Source organism: Canis lupus, chromosome 34 (assembly GCF_011100685.1).
Source record: "Canis lupus familiaris isolate Mischka breed German Shepherd chromosome 34, alternate assembly UU_Cfam_GSD_1.0, whole genome shotgun sequence".
Classification (NCBI taxonomy): domain Eukaryota; kingdom Metazoa; phylum Chordata; class Mammalia; order Carnivora; family Canidae; genus Canis; species Canis lupus.
In genome coordinates, this window is record NC_049255.1 from 38,487,097 (window position 1) to 38,507,162 (window position 20,066).

The 20,066-nt window shown below is 37.4% G+C and overlaps 1 long non-coding RNA gene across 2 annotated transcripts in view; it reads left to right on the top strand.

Annotated features, from left to right (window-relative positions):
- LOC102155924 overlaps positions 1-18,659 on the top strand; it is a 23,864-nt gene extending 5,205 nt beyond the window's left edge. The window contains exons 2-5 of one of the 2 annotated variants that reach the window (XR_005384024.1): positions 9,587-10,040; positions 10,562-10,666; positions 11,709-11,805; positions 18,505-18,659. This is a non-coding gene — a long non-coding RNA (uncharacterized LOC102155924). Of the gene's footprint in view, positions 1-9,586; positions 10,041-10,561; positions 10,667-11,708; positions 11,806-15,463; positions 17,425-18,504 lie in introns of those variants that run through there. The other variant, XR_005384025.1, reaches the window with a different exon arrangement.
- Positions 18,660-20,066: the final 1,407 nt, after the last annotated feature.

Consider the following 20,066-nt stretch of genomic DNA (forward strand, 5'->3'; position numbering starts at 1 on the left):
GGAGCAGTAAGATTAAAAGGAGGAATCAAGAGAAAAAGAACCTAACTGGGAGAGAATATTGTTTAAAAATCTATTAACTTCTTGTTAATAAAGACATAACGAGGCTTGTTTGGGAGAACATGCTTTGCCTCTTATACTGTCATTATATCATATTGACTTAATCAGCACCAAGTGGTGATGACCCGGGCTTCCTCATATGGCAAATTATTTCTAGTCAAAAAAATATTATCTTCATAAACAAGCAAAACTGAATTCTCTTGTTTAGCAATGCAGCCTTTGGTGTTAAAATTATAAAGCAAAACAAAGACATGATTACCATAGAAGCTGGATTAGTGGTTATTTCTCAGAGGGAGACAGTTATAATTGAGGGGTACACGGAGGGTTTCAGAGGTGCTAACAACATTCTCTTTCTGGAACGGAGAGGTACTTAGACAAATGTTTGCATTTACAATAATTCCTTAAACTGTATATTTGTGTTTTATGTCTTTTTTAGTGTGTATTATATTTTACAATTTAAAAAAATGTTTAAATGATATAGCTACTCAAGGGACTGTAATTTATACATCTGATTTGCTCACCAGGGTTCTAACTAATCTTGAACAGAAACCAAACCAGAATTTCCAATAGGAATTTCCCCCTATTCAAAAATATAGAAAGATACATTACATATTTATATTAATCTGTGTTTGAATATACACACATTTTTGTATATTGTTTCATTTCTCCAGTAAAGATATACCTGAAGCAACATTTCTAGCATCTGGTTAAATCTAGAGGATCCTACTTTCAGCTAATATTTCAGACTAAACCTTTTGGCTTGAGTACCATTAGAATCTAAATCTTTTTTCAGCTTTATGTTTTTCAAAATATGACCTCATATTTCCTAGTCAACTTCTCTAGCCTGTCTTTATATAATAGTCTCTAATCAAATTATAAAGGCCACTTGGTGCTCTCTGACTAAATATGGGGCAATGTGACTTCTAGAAGTCTTCCCAGGCACTCCTCAATCTGGGCTAAAGTAGAATTTAAACTAATGCTCAGATAGCGATGGGATAAGAACTGGGTTTTATGATGGGATGAGCACTGAGTGTTATACTATATGTTGGCAGATCAAAGTTAAATAAAACAAATGTAAAAATAAATAAATAAACTAGAAATAATAAAAAAAAAAACTCTGGTAGCACAAATGACTTCTACATGACTACAAAACTATAGAGATATGTTCTTAGAGGCCAAAAAATATCATATCACAACTTCAAATAAATCCTATTTGAATAGTCATATGATCCATTTAATTCTAGGCTTTGACCTTTTCTAAGAATCAATATCTGTAAACTGTTCAATAGAACTCTTAACAGTCTTAAACTCGAACCCAGACATGCTCAGGGAAATCTTGTACCACCAATATCACACCAAATGAGAAATTTAAAAGATGAAAGCAGGAGAGAGAGAGAGAGAGAAATACTGTGTTCTAAAGAATGCTGCATTTGTAGTTGTGGTGGGAGGCTACTAAAATGAAAGAGATGTGTGGTGTTAGCACAGGGCTGGACTAAGCTTAGTGACATAAGTTACCACTTACTTACTACTCACCGCCCTAACAACATCTCCTAAGCATCTAACTCGGTCGCTGTTCCCAAGTTGTCTCCAAGCTTCCCACAGTCTCCTGACTCTAACCTTCCCACATCCTGCCCCCTCGCGTGGAGTCAGCTTCTCTCTATTTTCCCCAATTCTTTGCTTAGGATTTTTTTTTTAATCCTTTAACTCTCAACATTTTTTTTTTTTTAATTCAATGCTACTTCTGGACTTAAAAATAAGACCCTTCTGGAGCCTGGATTCAATTCACCCAAGGAAATAAGGAAAATGTGAAGATTTTAGGGTCAGGAGGGTGCCCACGCAGAGGAATGGATGGGTACCACTCCAGTCCCATTAGGGAGGTGCTGTCTTCTCTGTGAGTATGTGGACTGGCCAAGGATCCAAACCTTGACGCAACACGGCCTAGAATTCCTAGGACCCAGGCAGCCAAAAAGTAGCCTCATGAATCTCAAATAAACTTAAATATTTTTTAAATCCTTAGAGAAAAATCCTATTTCCCCAAAATAAGACCATGGTAAACCGTCGTAAACAGTTTGCTTGGAAGATAAAATATTTGTCTGAACCATCAGTTGAGACAAATTACAACCAAAGGCCTGTGATGGTATATGGCACAGAAGTACTGCTCCAGGTAATAGTGATTTTAGCCTTTATTGATATTCTGAACAAATCTAACATATATGAGAACTCTACAAAAAAAAACAAAACAAAACTTTTTTACACTACTTTTCAGAAGTGATATCATGGTAAAGAGCTGACCCTTTGAAAGTGATTAACAAGGAGTCCTAAAAGAAATAGTTGACCCTATGCCATTACAGAATGCTACTGCAGATAGACTCCGTATACCTTCAACTGAAACATTATAATACTGCTATTACAAGCTTTAAAAGATCTGGAGGAAATTCAAGTGCCAGCTACTTCAGTGCTGGCAATAAAGTCTGTTTATGCATGGAGGTATTTGTTAATTGTTAGGGATTGGTTAGCTTGTTCCAGGAAGTCAGATGCATTTGCTTTTCTTCTCAAGGCTGAATGAGATGCTTCATAAAACACACACTGAACAGAACAGGTAAATTCCTAACAGACTATCTACAAAATGCTCCCTCGCATGACCTGAGGTCAACTGGCACCTCTGCTATACACTTGAGCTGAGTGATGCAGGAGAAATTGCTTAACTTCTCTGACCCTCTGAACCTCTTATGATGAAAATAATGAGCTGAAGACAAAATAGGATGTGTGAAAAAAATATATGAAAGCATTTTGCAACCATTAGGGCAAAATTTTTGTAAGGTGTCAAAAAAAAATTCCAGTATTTTGGTCCTAGATGAAACCATTGTTTTCCTCCATTAATTTCTCTTATAGTATTAAATATGCTATTATTCTGGTCAGGTTCAAGAGAGAATTATCATATGATTGACCATCAAAATGGCATGTGTTAGGTACATCACATGTTTAAATTCCTTGGGTATTCCTGGGATCTCTATTTATGATTAGTAGGAACAAAGCCTTGCCAAATTAGACGCGTAAAACTTAAACATAAGGCAAAGAATAAACAGGCATAAACAAATGCCTCTTCTGGTAACAAACCAGAATAAATAAACTTATGATGGTTTCAGCATAGAAATATTAGGTGAAATGTGCAAAAATGTAAAAATTAATATTAAAGCAAATTGTCTTTGAAATATGAATCAAATAAAAATACAATATCATACATTGATTTTACAAATTTAAACATGCTTTGATTGCCATGGGCTGAACAGTATGAGTAAGTGACTGATATATATCAATGTTCCAGACTTCTTTCTTTTCTTTTTCTCTCTAGCCCACTGTCTACTCTTAAACTTCTTCTAAAAATTTTCTAAAATCTTTTATTTCATTAAGGGAAACAACAAAACAACAATACAACATTCTGAGAATTAAAGGGTCAGCTACTTGCTTTATTAGAACAGAGGCTTGTGCTCAAATGTGGTGCTTCTCTAGAGCCCTAAAATTATCAAAATTCGTATTGCCCTTGAAGAGAAAAATAAAATATAGCAGTTGCAAATAGGATGAAAACTGACAATTCCTGTGTTAGCTGCTCTAGGGATATGGTAGGAAATTACCTTTTGACATGAAGGGTTATTCATGCCTTCACACATGGGATTCCTTCTTGTACCTCCTGGGGTTAAGACAGGGATGGCACTCTCTCCTTTCAAAACATCATGATTCTTAAACTTGTGCTGGATTTTTTAACTCCACATTTATAGCATACAATTATTCCTGGCACACATTCTTATTGATTGGAGGATATTAAAATACACCTGACACACAAATATTTACATCCATTAATTTATTTGCTGATTCAAGAAACATTTACTTACACCCATACACCACCAGACACTAAGCTAGGCTGTGAAGACTAGATGAGAATGTACTTTCAATGTAGTCACAATCCAGGATGCTGTGTACATTTGTGTGAGCAACTAACTATTAGAATGGAGTGTGATGTGGATAACAGTTGAAATGTGTACAGGATGCTGCAAAAAAGAAAAGAGTTGCTAAATGTGCCACAGGTATGCAAGTTAAAAATAACCAACCATAAAAGCCATGTACACGCCAAAGCATTCATTTAAAGGCCCATGACATATACATGGAAATTAAACAACATGTTCTTGGACGACGAATGGATTTTTAAAAAATCAAAAGAGAAATTAGAAAATATCTTGAGACAAATAAAAATGAAAACACAACATACCAAAACTTAAGGAATGCTGCAAAAGTGGCACTGAGAGACAAGTTTATAGCAGTAAACACCTATATAAAAAGAGAGGAAAGATCTCAAATGAAGAACCTAACTTTATACCTTAAGGAACTAGAAAAAGAAAAACAAATTAATCCCCCTGTAAGCAAAAGGAAAGAAATAATAAAGATTAGAACAGAAATAAATGAAATCGAGGACAGAAAACAATAGGAAAAATCAATGAAACAGAGTTGATTTTTTCAAAAAGATAAAATTTACAAACTCGTAACTCAACTTACTTAGAAAAAAAAAGACTCGATATCAGAAATAAAGAGAAGACATTAAAAGTGATGCCACAGAAATAAAAGGGATCCTAAGAGACCGCTATGAACAAGTATATACCAACAAGTTAGATAACCTAGAAGAAATGAAAAATTCCTAAAAAATATACAACATACCAAGATTGAATCATGAAGGAATGAAAAGTCTAAATAGATCTATAACCAGTATGGAAGTTGAATCAGTAATCATAAACATCTCAACAAAAACCAATCCAGGACCTGATGGCCACACTGGTTAATTCTACCAAACGTTTAACAAATTAATGCCAATCCTTGTCAAACTTTTCCAGAAGTTGAAGAGGAGGGAACATTTTCAAACTCGTATTTTATGAAGCCAGAATTACCCTAATAGCAAAGCCAGGTAGGGACACTACAAGAAAAGAAAACTACTGGCCAATATCCTTGATTAATATACATGCAAAAATCCTCAGCAAGACTTAACAAATTGATTTCAACAGTATGTAAAATGAATCACACGTGATGACAAAGTGGGATTTAGGCCTGGGATGCGAGAATGGTTCAACATATGCAAATCAGTTAATCTAATATATCACATTAACAGAATAATGGATAAAAATTGCATAATCATCTCCACAGATCCAGAAAAAGAGTCAAAATTCAACACTCAGTAATGACAAAAACTCTCAAAAGACTAAGAATTGAAGGAAAGTATCCCAATATAATAAAGGCCATATATGTAAAACCCAGTTAGCAAGTAAAAGCTTTTCCTCTAAGATCAGGAACAAGGCAAGGATACTCCTCACACTTTTATGCACCATAGTATTGGAAGCTTTAGCCAGAGCATTAAGCAAGAAAAACAAATAAAACGCTTTAAAATCAGAAAGGAAGAAGTAAAATTATCTTTGAAGTTGACATGATCTTCTATCGAGGAAATCCTAAAGACTCTAATTAAAAATGTTAGCCTGGGTGGTCCAGCTGTTTGGCACCTGCTTTCAGTCCAAGGCGTGATCCTGGAGACCTGGGATCAAGTCCCACATCAGGCTCCCTGTGTGGAGCCTGCTTTTCCCTCTGCCTGTGTCTCTGCCTCTCTCTCCGTGTCTCTCATGAATAAATAAATAAAATCTTTTTAAAAAATAAATTAAATAAATAAAAATGTTAGAACTAAAAAATAAATTGAGTAATGTTTCAAGATACAAAATCAATTGCATTTCTATTACGCTAATGATGAACTATCTGAAATGGAAATTAGGAAAACAATCCCATTTCCAATAACACGAAGGAATAAAATACTAGAGAATAAGCTTAACTACGGAAGTGAAAGACTTATGCACTGAAAACTACAGAAACTGACATAAGAAATTAAGCAAGACACAAACAAATGGAAAGATGTCGCATGTTCATGAATTGGAAGATTTAATACGATATTTGTCTCATATCTCAGTTCCTCTTCCTGAGGACTAAAGTGACAGGATTGGAAAACTTCCAATCATGTTTTCTGCTCTGAGTTAAATGGAAAAGACAGAGATTAGTAGAATGGATAAAAACACACTATCCAACTATAAGCTGTCTACAAGAGATTCACTTTAGATCTAAAAACACAAATAGATTGAAAATTAAAGGATAAAAAAAGATACTCTGCACAAATAGTAACCAAAAGAGAGCAGAGGTGGCTATGCTAATATCAGGCAAAATAGCCTTTAAATCAAAAACGATTCCAAGCGACAAAGAAGGACATTATATATTAAATAATGTTATATATTTTTAAAAGTAAAAGGTTCAAGGAAGCCAGAAGATAGCAATCATAAATATGATATACCATCAAATATATGAAGTAAAAACTAGTAGAACTGAAAGAAAAAATAGACAAGTCAACAAAAATAGTTGGAAACTTCAATCCCACACTCTCAAAAATGGTTAGAACAACCAGACAGAAAATAAAGAAATAGAGGACTTAAAACAATATAAGAAACTAACTGGATCTAACCAACATATGGAACACTCTACCCAACAAGAGCATATACCTTCTTCTCAAGTGCACATGGGGCATTTTCCAGAAAGATCATATGTTAGGCCATAAATTAAGTCAATAGATTTTTAAAAGATAATATATCACACAAAATATCTTCTCCAATCACGATGGGATGAAGTTAGAAAGTAATGATCTATTAAACCATAAAAGACACAGAAGAAACTTCAACGCATATTGCTAAGTGAAAGGAGCTGGTCTGAGGAGGCTACAGACTGTACGATTCCAACTATAGAACATCCTGAAAAGCCAAAACTAAGGAGTAAAAAGATCAGTGGTTTCTAGGGGTTAGAAGAGAGGGATAAATGTTAGGTCCAACACAGGGGATTTTTAAGGCAGATAAACTTCTCTGCATGATACTGTAATGATGGACACATGACACCAGTCGTTTGTAAAACTCTTAGAATATCCAACACAAAGAGTGACCCCTAATGTAAACTAAGGACTTTAGTTAATAATAATGTATCAATTTTGGTTCATTACTCATAATAAATGTACCAAACTAATGCAAGATATTATAATGGGGAAAACTGAGAGAGGCGAAGATACAACACACTCTATGTATTTTCTGGGAAATTTTTTTGTAAACATAAAACTGCTCTAGAAAATAAACTTCTACTTAAAAAAAGAAAAAAAATTGGCAAAATTAATTTTAATAATATGTTCAATAGATCCAAAATATTTTGATATGTAACCAGTATCATTAAAGTATCAATAAAAATTTTATACTTATATTCACACTAAATATTTGTACTCCAGTATGTATTTTACATTCATTTAGAGTGCTCATTAGTCACGTCTGGCTAGTGGCTATGATATTACACAGGGCAGGTATCAATAGATTATGTCCGAATTGATACCTATAATCTATTTATAATCCAGGTGTGTACAGAATATAATAAGAGTGGGGAGAGAAGGGTATTTAAGGCAGCCTGTTGGACAGGACAGTCTTCACAATGAGAAGACTGAGTTGAGATTTGAAGGAATCATGGGAACTATGGGTTCAGCACAAAACACCAACAGAGCCAAGAGACCCAATCCATGAGGATATAAGGAGATCCAGAGAGCTTCTTACTTGCATTGACAGTGAAAGGAAGAAGAGCTGAAAGTGCCAGCTCCCTGATTCTGTGCTACACACCAAGAAAGGTTGACAGGAAAGCAAAAGATGCTGTTGACTGCAGTAGGAGTTGTGGGATACCCCCTTGTGGAGGAGTCCATTCCAGACTGCGGCTAACTGGTGGCATGGTCTGCAGCTCTGGTCTGAAAGAGACAGGACTGGAAGCATCCCCCCTCACCAGTACTTGGAAGGCGATGAGAAACGTAAAGGCCTCTCAGGGATTGTGACAGAGGGGTGAGTGAGAGGCAGCTTCACAGCGTCTCCTCACAAGCCTCCTGGTCCTCACATCCTGGAGGGGTCACGAGGTGTTCTTCCAAGCGTCAGCTGAGTGTGGCTCAAGCCTTTGCCCACATAACTTACGTAGACGTGTGCAAAGCTGCCAGGGCGCCAGGCACAGCCATTCCCTCCATTGGGGGGGGGGGGGTTGCAAAGAAGAGGGGGCATTGAAGAACACTGAAGACCATGCAGGAAGGCAACAGAGTAATGAGTCTCACTAGAATACGGTGGGCTTGCGGCAGAATGGGACAGGGTCACCTGAGGAGCAGGCACAGACCAACCTCCAGGGCCTTAAAAAATCACATAAGCTCTTTTCTAGGAGAAGGCGTTTTGGCAGAGAGCTGGGTCACATCCAGGACCCTCTGACAGCGCTGTAGACGAAGACTTGAAATAGATGTGGACTGGAGGTACAGCTGGGGCCGGGCTGCAGTAGAGGCATCTTAGGAAGCAGGGAAGGGAACACATCATCCACTGGGTATACCCTCCACTCATGGTTGCAAAAGAAACACTCAACGACCCATAGCACGGGGTCATCTTTAAGTAAGGAGAGAAGGCAAAAGGCTGCACGTCACGTGCTTCCTGTTCCCTTTGTTGATGACCCAATGTGTCCTTCCTTTTCATGCTGTGCTTTTTGACCTATTCAGGGCTGGGTTGTTTGTTTTTTCTCCACTTTGTGCTAATTAAGGGAATTTTTTTTTTTTAATTTTTTTAAATTTTTTTTTAATTTTTTTTTAATTAAGGGAATTCTATCAGTTGGTCATGAAAAATGAAAGTCCAAGCGACAGGCGAAGAAGCTCTCCACAAGAAGGGGCAACTAGTCTATTCCCACAACCTATGGAGAATCTGGTGTTATCATGTGTTATTAAGTGTCCATGAAGGGGCACCTGATGGCTCAGTCAGTTAAGCATCTGCCTTTGGCTCAGGTCATGACCTCAAGGTCCTGGGATGGACTACATTGAGCTCTCTGCTTAACGGGGATTCTGTTTCTCCCTCTCCCTATGCCCCTTCGCCCCCCCTGCCCCCCCCATCTCTCTCTCAAATAAATACATAAAATCTTTTTTTTTTTTTTAAGTGTACATGAGAACGTGATTTCTGATAGAGGAGTCTGACAAACACCCAGGTTAGGTCTCGCTGCCTGCCCCCAAGCCTTTGCTGCCCTCTTACTGTCATCTTTCTTGACCACTTGATTTGAAAATTTGAAATTATAATCTTCCCTGGCCCCCCTGGCAACATACTCTATCTCCCTGCAGTTCCTCTCCATGGTAATCATCACCACATAACATATATCTTACTTTTATCATTTGGGTTTATTCCTTCAAAAATATATTCCCATTTATTTAGTACTAGAAAAGTACTAGTCACATTGCTATTTAATTTTTCAAAAAGAGACTATATACTGTGCGATTCCATTTATGTAAAGTCTCAAAACAGGAAAAACTACTCCATGATGATAGATGTCAAAATGGTGATGGCCTTTTGGGGAGAGGGTTAGTGACCGGTACATTGCGTGGCAGGGATTTCTCTGATGCTAATGATTTTCTCTTTCTTGATTCAATTAGTGGCCACACAGATATGTGCCGTACCCATGATTTCTGCACTTTTCTACGTCTGTACTACTTCAACTAAAAGCTCATCGAAAGGAGTTGGGAAGGGGGCAGTTCAGCCTGGCAGCTGTGCATCATTCTTCCTGCTTCTCCAGGCGTGTTGCCTCTGACGTGGCCATTCAAAGCAGCCCATCCCTCGTGGGGCTACTTCTGTCCTCCCCCCAAGGAAAGGACTGAAAGGCGAGGAGCGAAGGACTTTTTCCCAGTGACAGTTTGCTTTCTGTTATGAAAGGAAGCCCTCCTGGGGACTTTCACCTACACATCACTCGGTTACACGGCCCCCCTGCCTTAGATATTCACTTTCCGACCTCTGTACTGGAGAGATTCAGAAATGGATCTTGAGGGGCCACATTGTGTTACTTCTACACGCAGAGGAGAAATTTGAGAACAATGCGAATACCCGAAAATGGTGAGTATTTGTAAGGTCAAAGAAAGATATCAGGACCGAACAGACCTAAAACCACAAATCATTAACTCACCCCACATTTGTTGTGTACATGTTAGTCCCCAAGCTACATATAACCCTTCACTTCCAACTGGTGCATGGATCCGAGTTCTCATCAGGTCTTCTCTGATGAAGACAAATGGACCAGGTATGAGCCCTATGTCCCAGGCTTAGAGTAACAATAGGCAAGTGTGGCCCTCGCTCCTCCTTCCTCTGGACACATCCAGGCTATTGCATGGCTTCTCGTGTTCTCCCAAGCCCTACCCTACCACGTGTCACAAATGCTAGTGAAAGAAATCAAAGAGCCCGGGGTAAGAAAGATTTAAGAGAGTGCCCAAAGAAGGATGCAAGAAAACGATCAAATGAATCCATTTAATTTGTTTCTAGATTTGAGAGATTTATCTGTTTGTTTCTTACCCAACTTGCTCCAGAAAGTATTCAATGTAGATTCACTTTTACTTGTGATATGAATATTTCTCCCACAGAAAATCAAGCCCCAAGCCATTGGCCTGAGATAACGTGATTGATGGTTCCATTTCGTATTTGTGTCTCATCTAAGTTACTCTTCCTGAGGATTAAACCGGCACTAGGTATGGGTGGGGATGCTTCAATTACCCTTAGATATTAAATCTTATAACCCACATTCCCAATCACATTTTCTTCCCTGAGTTAAACCAATGTATTTGTGAGTCTATAGCCTTTTCCTGGATGTTTTTGTCTTTTAAGGATTATTCCTGAAAATGGCCTGCATCTTTATGTGAATGATTTCCAGTTTTTTCTTCCAGCCTCAAAGTCATTTTTAAATGCTGCTCGATATTACTCAGAAGCCAGAGAAATATTTCAAGTGACCTTATCCCATCTTAGATACTAAGTCTAGTAGTCACCCTTAGACTCTTCCCAGTTCTCAAAATATTACTGGCTCTATTATCTGACTACACTAGCACCCTATTTAAAGCTAACATTGATTAATTACCATGTGTCAGGAACTATGCTGAGTATTTTGACAGACATTAATCCATTTGATCCTCATATAACCCTATTTAGTAGATGCTAGTACCATTCTCATTTTATAGATTAGAAAACACATAGGTTAAGTAGCTACCTCTAGTGAATTTATCCATTAATTGAGGGAATTATAATCCATGCAGTCTGGCTCCAAAGAGTTAGTGCTTTCCCTCTACACCATCTTCCCTGCCACCCCCGCCAAAAAAAAAAAGTAGTATAATTTCAATTCAGATAAAACAATATACAGTTGTCTGACACTTCGGTCCATAAAATTTAAAGCTTCAAACCCTATTTGATGTTCAAGCCAGAGAAATCACTTAATGTATACTTTTTAATTACCTAACTATACATAAGCGACCACCACCTGCCCAACTTTCTTCTGCTGAATCCTACACAGAGGGTCACTGGGTAGAGTCTGGACTTCTCATTTAGCAGCTACAACTAGAATACTCCTCCACACCCTCTATAACATACATGACTTCAGCTCCAAGACTCCATTACCAACTTCATGTTTTCCAAAGTCAGCGTATGTTAGCACCACATCCACAAAATTTCAAACACACAATCAGTCCCAGAACAAAAGTAATAACTTTTAACAGCTATTAATCTGTGCAATTCTTCCAACAGCCAGCGAGATTGGCAGAGGACCTCGAACTTCAGGTAGTACTGTAGTCCTTGCTGAGATCCAAATCTCACGGGGTGAGATCTTGACCACAAGCCCCAGGTAAGCCATACTAGGATTCCTGACATATGGAAACAGCAAGATAAGAGATCTGTGTTGTTTGTTAGAGATTTTTAAAAATTTATTCATGAGAGAGAGAGAAAGAGAGAGGTAGAGATACAGGCAGAGGGAGAAGCAGGCTCCATGCAGGGAGTCCAATGTGGGACTCGATCCTGGGGACTCCAGCACCACGTCCTGGGCCGAAGGCAGGAACTAAACTGCTGAGCCACCCAGGAATCCCCAAGATCTGTGTTGTTTTAAGCCACATACTTTGAGGCAATCTGTTATGTGACTACAAATAATACCTGTGGTTTTGACAGTGTTATTGATAATGTTGACATCCCATATGGCTTGTTTGGTACCGGAATAGAATATATTTCACATTTACATTACATTTCAAATTAATTAATTTTTTGGTAACACCTGAGAGGGCACAGCTACTTAGAGTAAGGAATAAATGAACTAACAGCCACTCCATTTTTCTTTTTTTTCCATCACGATCAGTGATCTCATTCATATAGCAGTTGGAGTCTGAGGGCCACTGGAAAAGAATTAGTTTTGATCTTGTAGTCGACAACATTTTGTGCTCAACAAATATCCCACTTGCTATTCTAAAGGGTCATAAGACTTTCTACTCAATGAAATGTGATTGAAATCAACTTCAATTACTTCTAGACTGAGACAATGAAAAGTCATGAGCAATCTCCATTCCTTATCTTCTCTGGCCAAGCCATCTGAAGAGGCCATGTGTGTCAGATCATATAAATACAAGATGCTGAAGCCACCATCAGCCTAGGTCCCTGAGTAACTATCTGAAGCAATACCCCACATTAATTCTCTTGTTAAACATGTAGCATGAATGAGAAACAAACGTGTGTCATTTAAGTATCTAAAATTTCAGAGTTAACGTGTTACCACAGCAAAACAAAGACTATACTGACTGACGGATGGGTTAAATAAGTACAAATGAATTGGGAGGGGCCACTCATTTCAAATTCTTTTTTTTCTCTGTCCTCAAGATATCTTTCTCCTCTTCCTTATCTAATCTGAACAGTTTCATGACATTGAGACTGATGGGGCTTTCTGCTTCACTAACTCCCTTCTCACTAGTAGGTAAACCATACAACCGGCTAAGTTTGATCCTTTAGATTCACATATCTTCCCTGATAGTATGACTAAAGCCATAGCATATAAGAAAAGGTGTCTGCCTGGCTATCATATTTCACATGTAAAAACTAGGGTAGACAGTAGCAACTATATCAGCAACTGCTGATTGGAAGAGATTAGAAGACTCCAGAATCCCAGCTATATTTCCTTTAGAAATGACAACCAAAAGCCATCCTTATCTTGTTCATGATTTTTAAAGGCAGTCTTCTAAACATTTCACATTGAGTGTGACATGAGCTATTGGTCAAAGTAGATATTGTTTATGATTTTAAGTGAGCATTTTTCTTTCTGAGTTTTCTTAGAGATATTCTCAGCAAATAATATTTTTGGACTCAATTGGGATGATCATAAGACTTCTCTTCCTTGACAGTTTGAAGTGATGAATTATGTTAATAGATTTCCTAAGCTTGAATCATCTATACTTTACTGGAATAAACTGTACTTGTTCATGATAGATGATATTTTTTTTAATGTAGAGCTGAATTTGACCTGCTAATATTTTATGTATAACTTATACATATATATTTCTAAATGATAGTGACCTAGAGTTAGCTTTGTTTTTTGTCAAGTCCAAAACTATCAAGGTTTTCTAGTTTATAAAATCAACTTAGCTAATTTTCTCCTTTTAGCTATGTTATGTAACACATTATATAATATAAGTATTATAGGTCTTTTGGAGTTTTAAACAATTGGCTAATAAGCCATCTCACTCCAGTGATAAGCTAGGAATAATTATTTTATAATATTATCTATTGGGCACCTGGGTGGCTCAGTGGTTGGGCATCTGCCTTTGGCTCAAGTCATGATCCCAGGATCCTGGGACAAGTCCCACAGTCTCACATGAGGCTCCCCACAGGGAGACTGCTTCTCCCTCTGCCTGTGTCTCTGCCTCTCTCTGTGTGTCTCTCATGAATAAATCAATAAAATTAAAAATATGCATATTATCTATTTCCCTATATTGTACTAATTATATCTTTTAAATTATTTTGGATTAAAATTTGGCAATTCATACTTTGCCAGAAAACTACCCATTTTATTAAGATTATCCAATTTATTAAAACTTTTATTCTTTTTGTAGTCTTTCTTAATTTTAATTTATTTTTTTTTCTTGGAGTCATTAAACAACTCACCTTAGTAGTTAATCTATCAAATCAGAATTAAAACATGCAAATTGTTGCATCTGTGGCAATACAAGTAATGGCTTTTAATGTTATATGAGCTCCATTTCCAAAGTATCTGCTGATAACATTTCTAATCCAATCTTTCTGCAAAAGAGTGCGTATTTTCAAAGTGATACTTTATTCAATTATAATGAGTGAAAATAACTCAATGTGAAAAGAAAATTATTTTGGGTTTGTTTTGTGGGATACCAAAAATCATGCAAATTATAGTTGAAATAGGGAGAGTTCAAGGAACATACTGTGCTTATTGTCAAAGGAATCCTATTCCGTGAGAATGAAATGAAATAGAGGTAAACACGAGCATGACTCTAAATCATAGTGTCCATTTTATATATATCCTTTTCTAAACAGATCTAGAGCATAGAGCAAGACCAAGGTGTATCATAGTTATTTAAAAAAGTCAAAATGTGATGTTTTACAATAATATTATATTTAGGTATAATGCAAAGAGTAAAATGAGAAATAAACTCTTACTAATCTGATCAAAGTATAACATAAATGGATTGGCAACAGATACAAAAAAATGATTTATTTTTCCCAGGAGTGCTATTCATAAGAACACAGTCCTCTACAATGTCTGGCAATATCATTTATGGAATATTATCTTCTCAATATACTAAGATAGTAATTTGTAATCTGATTAAAAATTAGCTTCTTGATCTCATCACACTCTTTTCCACATCACAAAGACAGAGATATAGTCTTGTGGGTATTCAATCCATTTTCATGGAACCAAAGTATTATGAAAGCTCATTTAAGCTATCAAAGCTATTTTCTGATATTAGGTAAAAACTTCTAAAACTACATTGAACAAACTAAAAGATTCAGAAATACCTCAACAATGGTTCAGACTGCATGCTTTCAACAAATCAAAAGATATTAAAGAATTCCTAGGAAGGTGATATGGTGGACTAGAAATTGTGATATTTGATGTAGAAGGGTCAATACACATAGATAGTAAAGTATTCGCAGTGATGGAAGAATTTGAAATGGAAAAGAAAAATGTACTCTGTGCATCTAAAGCTTGGACAGATGTTGGGAAATAACCAGGAATTTGGTCAATGATAGCTCTGAGGCAGGATAAAGTGGGCCATATACTTTAGAGAAGTGAGACTTTTTATACTAAGAGTGAGGAGCAGTAGTTGGTGACTCCTAGTGATGTGTAGGATGAATTAGAGAAATGAGTGGGTGCAGAGAGTCTGAGTCTATTATAATTGTCCATGCAAAAAGAACAAAGAACCCTTGATTCAATTCAATTCAACATATATTTATTGAGTACTGACTATATATCATATAACCTTCTTGATGCTTAGGCTAAATTTGTGAACAAAGTAATATAACTTCCCTACCTTCTTGTGACTCACATATAAGCAATTGAGAACAAAAACAATAGGAAAGAAGACTTATGACAGCGAGAGACACTGCAACGATGGAGTTTACAGAGCCTCTTTATATTGATGGTCAAGTAAGGAAGAATTTCAAGAAAATGGCCTTAAACCTAAGTAACAGGTAAAATACAAAATCCATTGATAGAGAAGGGGTAACTTATTCAGCATATGTTGAATTCTTCCCAGTGCCAATTGGGAAGTAGGACAATCAAGATGATCAGGAAGGAGCACCATTCTGGAAAAAGTTACTGGTATGATGATGGTAGCAGTCCTGGACAAGCTGAAATTTTGATTCAGACAGGACATCCTTGTGCAATATCCAACAAAACAGCTGAAGAGGTGGTTTTGAAATTCAAGAGAGAAGTTAGGCCAAGAGAAATCCGATTAGGAAGTAAATCTCCAGTTCTTATCATATATGAAATTACCAAGAGAAAGAGAATAGAATAGAGGCGACATACAGAAATTGAACACTGATATTTATAAATAAAACTGTAAAAGTGAATGAGACTAAATTAGAATAGTGATAGAGATGGATATAAAATAATAGAAAAGAAAAATACTAGAATATCATCAAAGTGATATTGACCTATATAAAACAGTTTCCAAAGGGATGGGGTCATTAGTATCAAAATGAGTAGCATTCGACTAGAAAAAGACCAGAAAGAGAAATGTTTTAGAAAGAAAGTGTGAGTTTAAGGAAAAAAAAAAAAAAAAAAAGGCCAGAATACAAGAGATTGTTAGTTCAAGATTAGAAATGGGGAAAGTTCATGTAGACAGACTACCCTTGTAAGGAAACTTGGTAGCAGGATGAAGAGTCAGTAGGTTGGGGTAATCTTGGTTCTTTGTGGGAGACTTAAGAGATGCTTGAGTGTTTATAACCCGAAGGGTAGCAGATTGTGCCAACCCAAAATATGCCTCTTTGGCATTAAGGATTCTCTTGAACCAACTATTTTGAGAAACTGCAGGCACAAGAGAAGTTCTGAAAACAGTAAAAATTCCCCTTTTGTAGAGAAAATTTACATTAGAAAGGGGGCCTGTACAAGGAAGGGAGTTCTCATCAAAGATTATCGTTTGTTTGTTTGTTTGTTTGTTTGGCCTGAGACATCTGCGAGGCAGAGCAACTTTTACCCAATATTTCCTTTTCTCATCTTCCTCAAAATTACCTCCCCCCACTTAAGATCCAGACCCCTGTGCCTTTCTTGAGCTCAGGATGGTGTATAAGCCTCAATTGTCTGCCTGCCATCTGAGTCTCATATCTTTGTGAGGTTCTCATACATTACATATGTAATTTTTTTTTCTATTGTTAATCTGTTTTTTATTATAGGGCACCTTAGCCAAGAACTCGAGAAGGGTGGAGGGAGAAAAATTGTTTTTCCTCTCCTACAAAACTGAAGAGAAAAAGTTAGTGGTTAGACTGAAGATCCAAAAGCAGGTGGCGATAGAACAGTTCTCAGAAAAGACATTATCATTTGGAATCTGGACCAGAGTCAAAGGCATTAGCATTAATATACTATTGCATTAATGCATTCCTCCTGTCAGGCAAGCAGAGGAGGCTATACGAATATACTTTGAGTTGCGGAGAAAAATTCAGAAGGAGTGTATGTGTGAGAGCTTAGATTTTACTCAATAAAATAAGAGGAAGATCATATGCTGTTTTTAGGTGATAAGGATGATGAGAAAGGTGATGAAGATTATGGAAATTTCGTAAAGTAGCACCTTTATCTTCCAACACCTCAGTGAAATTCAAAACCCCAGGAATTTAAACCAAAAAGGAAAAGAGGAGAGGAAATAGAAAAGAAAGGGACATATGCCTAAGGGAGATATTGAAGAAAGATCTGAACTTGAGGGAAAAAATCTGCCCTTTCAGTCCATTGAGGAATTACTTTAGAGCATGTAATTAAAATAATAATGATAAAGAAGAAAGAAAGAAAGAGAAAGAAAGAAGAAGAAAAAGAAGAAAGAAGAAAGAAAGACGAAAAACAAGAAAGAAAGAATACGAAAGAACACAAACCGACACAAGAACGTAGCAAGCCATAGTTGGATCTTGAGTTGGATTGGACGTTGCTTACGTGAATGCCGTTCGTGCCGGCTACTGGAAGCAAGCCACAAATAAACAGAAAAAGAAAATTATTTTTCCAGAAAAAATTTATATGAAAAGGCAGTACAAAAAAAAAAAATAACCACTATTATATTGCTACATTTCAACATAACTAGCTGAAATTACTATGTTTTAGAATTCACGTGCTTTGGTGATCTTTAAATATTATCATATATTTTGAAATTAGTAAGTTCAGTAATAATATAAAATATTTAGATGTCAAACAGAACTCTGGTTTTAAAAAGCCAAGATTTTTATCTAATAGTAGAATTAGCAGGCATAAAAATGTGATAAATTTATGTTATACTGGTTTATGTGAATGGGTAAGTACAAGTGATGCTGGATATCTATATTCATTTATTACCGCAATCATTGCGGCTAATGGCAATTGGAAAGATTTATTGGCATTTCACCAGGTAAGACAAGGTAAGCATTTTATATAAATTACAATTCCTAAAGAGAGTATTTGAATTTGTAGCCACTACATTGTTTTTCAAAGAGAGGCATAATCATGAAGGAAACTCACTGCCTGCCTGATTGCAAATGTTAGTCGAAATGCACAAATCTCTACTTTAAAGTGTTTAATACTTTCCAGAGACAAACAGGGTTTAATTTAATGATGGGATGAAAGACTTGTGAAAGTAAAATATGAATAAACTGAAGTCACTGTAATTAAGAAAAAATGAAACAATCCTATGTTCAGAGTAATTCTAAAAAATTGTTCCCTAAAAAAAGCAGTCTTTTTGACTGTGTTGCTTATGATGATGCTATTTTTCATTCTTCATTTCTCATTTCTCTTCATAAATCAAGACTCTAACTCTGCATTTAGACTTTAACCAATGATCCCAAAATACAATGTCTATTTCAGCCGGAGTGCACAATCTACTGCACTTTTTTCCTCATGTTTTGCTCCATGATCATCATTATGCATGAATGAAAGCAAAATGCAGTCAATATTCATGATGCTTCATCTCAATGCCTACTGTAAACCTAACAAAATATAGCGCGGATGAAAAACATGACATTTTCTTTTTTTTTTTTTTTTTTTTTTTTTTTTTAAAACATGACATTTTCAATGATGACACTCAAACAACATTAAAACTCTTTTTTGAAGCAATTTCTCCATGATATTTGGTGGCTTGTGGGTTTTTTTGTTTTTTTTGGCTGTTTTATGTCTCACATCCAAAGTTGTTTTACATTAAAATAATTTGTCATTTGCAAGAACTCGATAAAGTGAATCTCAAATTTAGTCCTCAAATATTTTCAGAAATCTTAGTTTTCAAGTCTAAAAACATGCTGTGTACAGCAGACTAGGAGTAGCACAGGGGCCACTAGACGGTCAAGATCACTACACAGTCTTGAGCGGTGTTCTCGTGACCGCACACATCGGAAGCACCGCTAACGTGTATTATCTGGAATGCTCTCTCTGACACCTGTTGATTTGTAGCACCTTAGGAGTGCTGCAAATCTAAGAGTTTTGCCAGAGGATTCTCGCGCCCTAAGGTTTGGGAGCCATGGCCTGTTGTCATGTCATGGTTTGGCAGTTTCCGCAGTCCTTGGGAAGGGAGGGCAGCGGTAGGCCGGCAGGTAGAAACAGAGTCAACGGCAGAGGGATGGCTGCTTTGCCTGCACTACAGGCCCTTGTAGATGTGGCCACTACGTTTAGGTGAAGGAAAGGTATTGTCCTGCCTGATGTAAGGCATGATTTTAAGGTGATTCCCCCCAAGACACCTACTGCCGTATCACCCGCATAACCCCTGAATCTGTGCATATGATGGATCTTACTCCACGCTTAGGTTTGGTGTATGGGGCAGCTGATTGTCAGGAAGGGGATTCCCTGGGGGAGCCCACCCGCAGGGGGGACCAGGCTCTTCCTGCAGTCAGAGGTCAACACCAAACGGAGGTTGGATGAGATTTCAGTCAACAGCCTCAATGGACATGGACCTAAGGTTCCTCCCAAGGTTCCTCCCGCAGGAAAACAGGGCTGGCCCAGATTGTGCTGGTGGGTGGGCAAGGCCCTGAGCAGAGAGTCCCGCCAGGAATCCAGTGTCTGGTCAGGATTTCCGAGCTGCACCCCGTGGCCCATCAAAGAAGCGGGTGTGATTTCGGGCTGCTGAGTGCATGGTGGCTCAGTTGGCAGGAAGGGAACCCAAGTGTTCTTCTCACACTGTAACACCCCATAACCCCATACATGCTCTGCCCCAGAGCGCTCCTGGCCTGTGCTGTCAGTAGGAGCCAGCCTGGTGAGCCCACTCCTGGGAGCCAGGGGGGCAGCTGCACCACGGGAGTGGTCTCACGGTGCAGACCTTTTTTTTTTTCTTTTTAACAAGCCCAGTAAGGCTGATTTATCATTAACCGGGCTGGCTCTTCAATAGTCTTGTAGCAAATTCCTATAAAAATAACCGTCTTGAGGCGCCCAGGGGGGCCTCT